Below are 7,685 nucleotides of genomic sequence, written 5' to 3'. Positions count from 1 at the left end.
GCAAAATTCCGCGAGAGCGCATCAGCCTTGATTTTTTTTGACCCAGGGCGATATGTTATCAAAAAATTAAAGCGAGCAAAAAACAAAGCCCATCGTGCCTGCCTGGCATTGAGGCGCTTCGCTGACTCTAAATATGCCAAATTCTTATGGTCGGTGAGAATTGAGACCACAAACTTAGCCCCCTCAAGCCAGTGTCTCCACTCCTCGAGTGCATCCTTAATAGCCAACAATTCCCGGTTACCCACGTCATAATTCATCTCGGCAGGCGAAAATTTACGGGAAAAGTAAGCACAGGGATAAAGGCGATTATCAGACACCCCCATCTGAGAGAGCACTGCCCCAATACCCATCTCAGAGGCATCCACCTCCACCACAAAAGGACGCTCTGGATCTGGGTGTCGCAGCACCTTGGCCGAGACAAATGCCCTTTTGAGACGAGCAAAAGCCGCTTTGGCCTCACAAGACCAGTGAGCAACATCCGACCCTTTCTTAGTGAGTGCTACCAAGAGCGCCACTATAGACGAAAATCCAGCGATAAATCGTCTATAAAAAATTCACAAAGCCCAGAAAACGCTGAAGCACCTTCAAACTAGTGGGCTGCACCCAATCCAGGATTGCCTGTACCTTGGAACCCTCCATTTGGAAACCTTCTGGGGAGATAATATATCCTAGAAATGCGATTTGCTGAACTTCAAATTCGCACTTCTCCAGCTTCGCCCCAAGCCGGTGGTCTCTGAGTTTCTGGAGGACTAAGCGTACATGCTTCCGATGTTCCTCCAGGGAATGGGAGAAGATTAGGATGTCATCTAAGTATACAACTAAGAATCTATCCAAATATTCCCTGAGCACATCGTTCATGAAGTCCTGGAAGACTGCCGGGGCATTACAGAGCCCAAAAGGCATCACCAAATATTCATAATGCCCTGAGTGGGTATTAAAGGCAGTCTTCCATTCATCCCCCTCTCTTATTCGGATTAGATTGTACGCACCGCGTAGGTCAATCTTAGAAAAAATGGTGGCAGTACGAAGCTGGTCAAACAAGACCGAAATGAGAGGCAGTGGGTATGAGTTTTTAATCGTGATACGGTTCAATTCCCTGAAGTCGATGCAGGGTCGCAACGAACCATCCTTTTTACCCACGAAGAAGAACCCCGACCCAACTGGAGACTGTGAAGGTATGATAAATCCCTTAGCCAAGTTCTCCTGAATGTACTCTGCCATAGCCTGAGTCTCAGGACGTGACAGGGAGTACAACCTGCTCTTGGGAAGCTTAGCATTCAGCAACAAATCAATGGCACAGTCATAGGGGCGATGGGGAGGTAGTACCTCTGCAACTTTTTTGGAGAACACGTCCGCAAAATCTGCATAACATCCTGGCAATCCTGGCAAACTTAGCTGCGAAAGCCTGACTGGAAGGCTCAAGCAACTCCTGAAACAATCAGTACCCCAACTAAGAATCTCCCCAGAGACCCAGTCAAATTGAGGATTGTGGGCCCTTAACCAGGGTAACCCCAACACCAATGGGGCAAAAGTACAGACAGTCACATAAAAGGACAATTTTTCAGAGTGTGTGGCTCCAATAAACAAAGAAATCTGGCTAGTGCAAGAGGTAATTTTACCCTGGGATAATGGTTGCCCGTTTAACCCACAAATCTCAATTTCCGATGCCAAGGGTACTAAGGGAACAGAGTGTTTCAGGGCGAATTGGCGGTCCATAAAAACCCCGTCGGCCCCACTGTCCACAAAGGCCTCAGTCTTGACAGTTTGACCGAGGATCTTCAAGGTCACCGGAATGATAAAAGTCTTCTTGGGAAATTCTGACTTCTGGCCTGACAGGATATTTCCCATCACCCTCAGGCCCTGAAGTTTTCCGGCTTTTCTGGGCATGATACTATTACATGACCTTTATTCCCACAGTACAAACACAACCCCTGCTGTCTCCTCCGCGTCTTCTCACGCGAGGAGAGGCGGGTAGCCCCAATCTGCATAGGCTCCTCGGAAAATTCCTCAGAGTCTGAGGTTCCCTTGGGAAGGAAGGAAACCTCGGTCTCCCTTTCAAGCCTACGCTCTCTCAGCCGTCTATCCACCCGGATGGATAACTGCATGAGCTGATCCAAGCTATCAGGCAAGGGATATTGTACCAGTTGGTCTTTTATCTGGTTAGAAAGACCTCTTCAGTACTGGTGTCTCAGGGCTGGGTCATTCCACTGGGTATCATGGACCAACCTCCGAAACTCCGTACAATAAACCTCAACTGGCCTTCGCCCTTGCTTAAGGATCGAAATCTGAGCCTCGGCTGAGGCCGTCTTGTCAGGGTCATCATACAACATGCCCAGTGCCGCAAAAAAAGCATCAACACTTTTAAGCGACGGACAGTCAGGCTGCAACCCATATGCCCAGACCTGTGGGTCTCCTTGTAGCAAGGAAATCACTATGCCCACCCGCTGAATCTCCGACCCAGAAGACTGAGGCCTAAGCCGGAAATATAGCTTGCAGCTCTCCTTGAAACAAAAGAACTGCGAGCGATCTCCAGAAAAACGATCCGGGAGATTTACTTTCGGCTCCTTAACCCCTGAAGATGCTGCTGCTGCGGGAGCTCCGCCAGCGGCCTGCGAGGTGTGCATTTTAATGGACAAATCATTAAATTGTCGAGTCAGGACCTGCACCTGATCGACCACCTGTTGCAAAGTATTTTGAGGGGTATGCTTCATATTCCCACAAAATTTCAACAGGAGTATTAGGCTGCTGAATATGTTATGCACACCAGTGCCAGCAGGAATGTACTGATGTCTGAACGGAGAGGGATGCAAAACAAATGAACTCACAGACAGACTGGGGAATATGACATTACATACACAGAAGGTGATAGAGTAACAAAATAAACACAAAGTTAACAGAGAAGCCCAAAGGCTAAGAAACTGGGTGTCTCCCTAGTATTAGGAATGCTCAGATGGAAAGAAGCGAGATGTTGTGATTTAATACGTAGAGAACCCGAAATGCTGTTGCTAAGGGCAACAGCAAAACCCTAAAGGGTTACCAACGGGTGTGGCAGTAAACTCCTTGGTCAGAGATGGAATAATAGACACAAGGAGAGTCTCCACAATCCTAGTCCTCACTTGCAGTGCACTGGTTCAGCTTACTGCCACTAAACTGACACCAGAACACCTTGCACAGTGAGAAAGGATTTTGGCAGGCAAGTCTGAGAATACAGCCGCAAACTTGCTAGGTTCACAGAGTAGCAAAAGAACCCCAGCAGGTTAAACGACTGACTCCAGTTTTACTGCTAGGTCTGGATTGGCAGAGTGTAGTACCAAATCCCAAGGCCTATTTTCAGTAAGCAACAAACAAATACAAAGTTACACAGTACTATTTAACTTTCAGGAACTGACTAACCAACAAAGATTCAGCAGCATCTGCCTACCCTGAGAAGAGGGTTTATATAGCAGGTGCTGTCCACGCCCCACTCAGACCTCACAGACTGTGAGCACAAAAACCATCACCGGATCCCCTGCCGTGCACAGAGCCTGTAACCACTGCACAGCAAAAGACCCGAACCGGAGTACCAGCTGCGCTCAGGTTACTCCGCTAGCACTTGTCTCCCGGTTGCCATGACGACGTGGCAGCACAGGGCAGGAGACCCTAACACTTTTCCTATCTTAATAGCTTCTAAATTCCGCCATGTCAGACTGCACGATATAAGTCAATCACTAAATATGAAAAACATTTTTAAATATTAATGATCTATAATCTATGAGAGAGCTGCCAGAATATAGCCAAATTTACAAGAAAAAAAATATCACAAATTGGAACAAGAAGTTACCAATTGTGGTAGACCGGCGCTATAAATGATAACAATATTTTTTCAAGAATATGCTTCAGCAGCTGAGTACAAACAACTTGCCAAGTTGCAACAATTAGAAACTATATAAAAGAAAGAATACTCTGCACTTGAAACAATGTATCTAAAAAATATAATGTGCAGTCTGTCATAGGAAAAAGATTGACTCAGTGAGGCTTGAATATAATTAAAACAATTTATATGGTATCTCTTAAGAACAACATTTATAACACACAATCAGCATGCAATTAATATCAATTAGCACGTTCACACATGCAGACTATAATGAATAGAAGTTAAATAGCATGCAACATGCAATAAAACTGATTCATATGAGCTCTTTCAGGTGGTGATATTAAAAGTCAGAACACTGGCGTCCCAGTGTGTTAATAATATTTTTGTGACTCCCGCAATAAGATTTTCACAGTCTCATTTTAAAGAACAGAAAAAAAGATGCAACCTGTAATCGCTGGTTCCTGTGTTAAAGTGCAGTCAGGGTCCTTTATATAAATAGAATGCACGTGAAGCAGAAATGTATCATTCAATCACTGTTATGGTGATATCGGATAACTGCCGCCTTTTCAAAGATGACACTCGTTTGTTTAAATGTAAGTGGCACTGTTCATAGACGGTGAATGTAGCCGCCGTAAAGATGACTCCTGGTATCAGGTGTTAGGCCTCACAGCGGAGGTCAGACGGAACTCACCCGGCCAGTGATGAAAGGACGTGCGGCAGTGTTGAATCCGACATGCGGCAATAGGTTGCGGCTGTGGCGGTCACGGCTGTGCTGAGCCGAGGACTGTGTCAATACAGCGGGTATCACCAAGTGAAGAGCGTGTCAGAGAGTGGGCGTCAACGCATTTCGTCTCCTAGCAACTGGAGACTTCCTCAAGATGAATACTTCCCCTCTCCATACTACTGAATATATACCTGTCTAATGCCTTAAAACCAATCAGCTGTGTCCTGTTATTAGTTAATAATATTCTAACCGTATAAACTCAGGAATAAGCATAAAAAAATATATATTATAAATCAAACAGTACACAGAAAAAACACGACTATTAATACGCAAACCATATATACTGAGTCAATCTTATATAATATAATAAAACGTAGACATAATGCTTTAATTGAGACCAATTTAGACCTAATATGAAAAAACCCTTCTAGTTAATTGATTAATATTGGAAACAGCAACACATTAGGTCTTATTGCACTATGACGAGTGTATTTTGTATCTTTAAACTATAGATCCAACCACATATTGAGTTTTGGAGGATAAAGACCACCTGTGACGTGCTGTTATACTTCTACTTTCTGGTACACTCATTACCTATAAAATTGGTTTATGGTCCGGCATTGTAACAACAATATTGCACTATGAGAGGCGCATTTTTTGCTTATGTTTAGAACTCCTGTGCTGTGAGCTGACTCTACCACACTCTGAGCTTTGGATGATTTAAGACTCACCGTGACGTGTCGTCTTCTTGGAAGTTTTCCGACTCCCCAGGCTGTGAACAATAGAAGACAACAGTTTTTTGATGTGCATGCTAAAATTTCCTCATCTGGTACGCTGAATACCTATATGAGTGTTGTCGTGACAGAAATCAAAATCTGAAATTACCGCACCATCAGGCGCCTGTTCTTCATTTTCCTTTTATATATATATATATATATATATATATATATATAACAAAAAAGACAAAAGAAGAGGGGGCGCTCCATAGTGCATAAAAGTTTTAATTCAAACAGACAGATAAAAGACTGTAAACTCCAGAGAGATGTGACTCGTACCAGAGAATAAAACACTGTGGGCTGGTTACCACACGACATATAATGTTACCATCCAGGCAATACTCGTCCCGCAGTTTAACAACTCTCCAGAGCAGAACACATGAAGCTGCCAGCCGGAAAAGATGTTTTAGCTTCACACGGACCCGCCGTGTGTGTGAGCTGCTGCACTGGATCGCTTAGACACAGTAAAGGATTGCCGGAGGTGCAGATAGAGAGAGCGCTGTTAGATCACACCCTGACCGGTTTCGTCTGAAAGACTTCATCAGGGGGCGCCCTCTGACGAAGTCTTTCAGACGAAACCGGTCAGGGTGTGATCTGACAGCGCGCTCTCTATCTGCACCTCCGGCAATCCTTTACTGTGTCTAAGCGATCCAGTGCAGCAGCTCACACACACGGCGGGTCCGTGTGAAGCTAAAACATCTTTTCCGGCTGGCAGCTTCATGTGTTCTGCTCTGGAGAGTCGTTAAACTGCGGGACGAGTATTGCCTGGATGGTAACATTACATGTCGTGTGGTAACCAGCCCACAGTGTTTTATTCTCTGGTACGAGTCACATCTCTCTGGAGTTTACAGTCTTTTATCTGTCTGTTTGAATTAAAACTTTTATGCACTGTGGAGCGCCCCCTCTTCTTTTGTCTTTTTTGTTAGAAATTACACCCATGAATCCTGGGTTTCTGGAGTTGGAGTAGGGGAGCAGCGGCCCTGATATACGTGGTTATAAGTGCAGACTCCCTACAGATCATCTGTTGGCTTTGCTGGACTTTCTATACACAAGTACACTGGCGCTTTCACTATTTGTTTTATTTTCATTCTAATATATATATATATATATATATATATATATATATATACACAAACACATATACTGTATGCATTTTCTAAAATAAATTATTTTTGTAAAAATTTCACTTTTGGAGAGCACTGGTTTATTATTTGTTGTTTATATCAGGTTTGTATAGGAAGGGTTATCTTACTAATTAACTAGAAGCCCCACGTGGTGCGGAGTATCCCAGGCGAGTGCAGCCTACTTCTGTTCCTTGCAGGATGTTAGCAGAAAGAAACGGCATACAGGGTAGGTAAAAGCTTGGCCTTAAAGATGTCTGCAGAGTGACCAGGCATGCAGGATTGGTCGAAACTTATTACAGTATACACATCACGTACAAACTGCATACAGATGGCCTCCGTGTGCGTACTTGTTCTGCCGTGCGTGCACATATTCGCAAGTTGCGTATGACCGCTCACGCGGTCTTCGTATTAGCGCGTGGTATGAGTAATTATGGTAGCATTTGTGCTCGCATGGAAAAGCCACAAAGACATATCTCATATTTAATCCACATAGTACACAATGTACACATAGCCCATACGCACCACACCAGCAAGTTATACTTGTTTAAAAGGTACAACAACAAAGGGATTCACCTTTACAGGATTTATTAGGTTATGAGGTGGTGTTTGGTATCCAACTGTAGGGTATTTTAAGGGCAACATTCCGGTAGCAGTTTGCAGAAGACAGCACGCTCCTGCGCATAGTTATGTGCAGGAACAGGATATTAGTATTATACTGTGTTTACTGTACTCTGATATTCAGCGGGAACCCAGTGGAGACCAACTGCAAGCACACCTGGAACAAACATCGCCCACCTATTCAAACCAACCTATGACCCCTTCTGTACTGTAAATGACCAGCCCTTTGACCTATGGATGAAGAGGTTACAGTTTCCATTGTATTGTGTTTTTACCAACTGTCTAAAAGCTAAGGTGCCTAGCCGGTCATTCATCTCTCTCTGAAGGTCATCTTGCAGATTGACTGAGCACCGAACCGTGTGGCGCTGGCGAACCAAAATGTATGTACCATTGTATTGTAGCCTCTTTTCTCTAATTGTAATTGTATATCTGTTGTAACCCCCTTTCAGCAATTATATGTTGGTGGGTCGGATCCCAACATCTTAAATACAATTGGTGTCGTGTCTCTTTTCCTGCTAAGGTTTTAAATGTATTTCAGCCACACGTGAAGCTGCATTGTGCTCTCAGCGTGTCGGTGTGTGTGTATGCAC

Source organism: Pseudophryne corroboree, chromosome 2 (genome assembly GCF_028390025.1).
Source record: "Pseudophryne corroboree isolate aPseCor3 chromosome 2, aPseCor3.hap2, whole genome shotgun sequence".
NCBI lineage: Eukaryota > Metazoa > Chordata > Amphibia > Anura > Myobatrachidae > Pseudophryne > Pseudophryne corroboree.
This window is presented reverse-complemented; position numbering follows the sequence as displayed.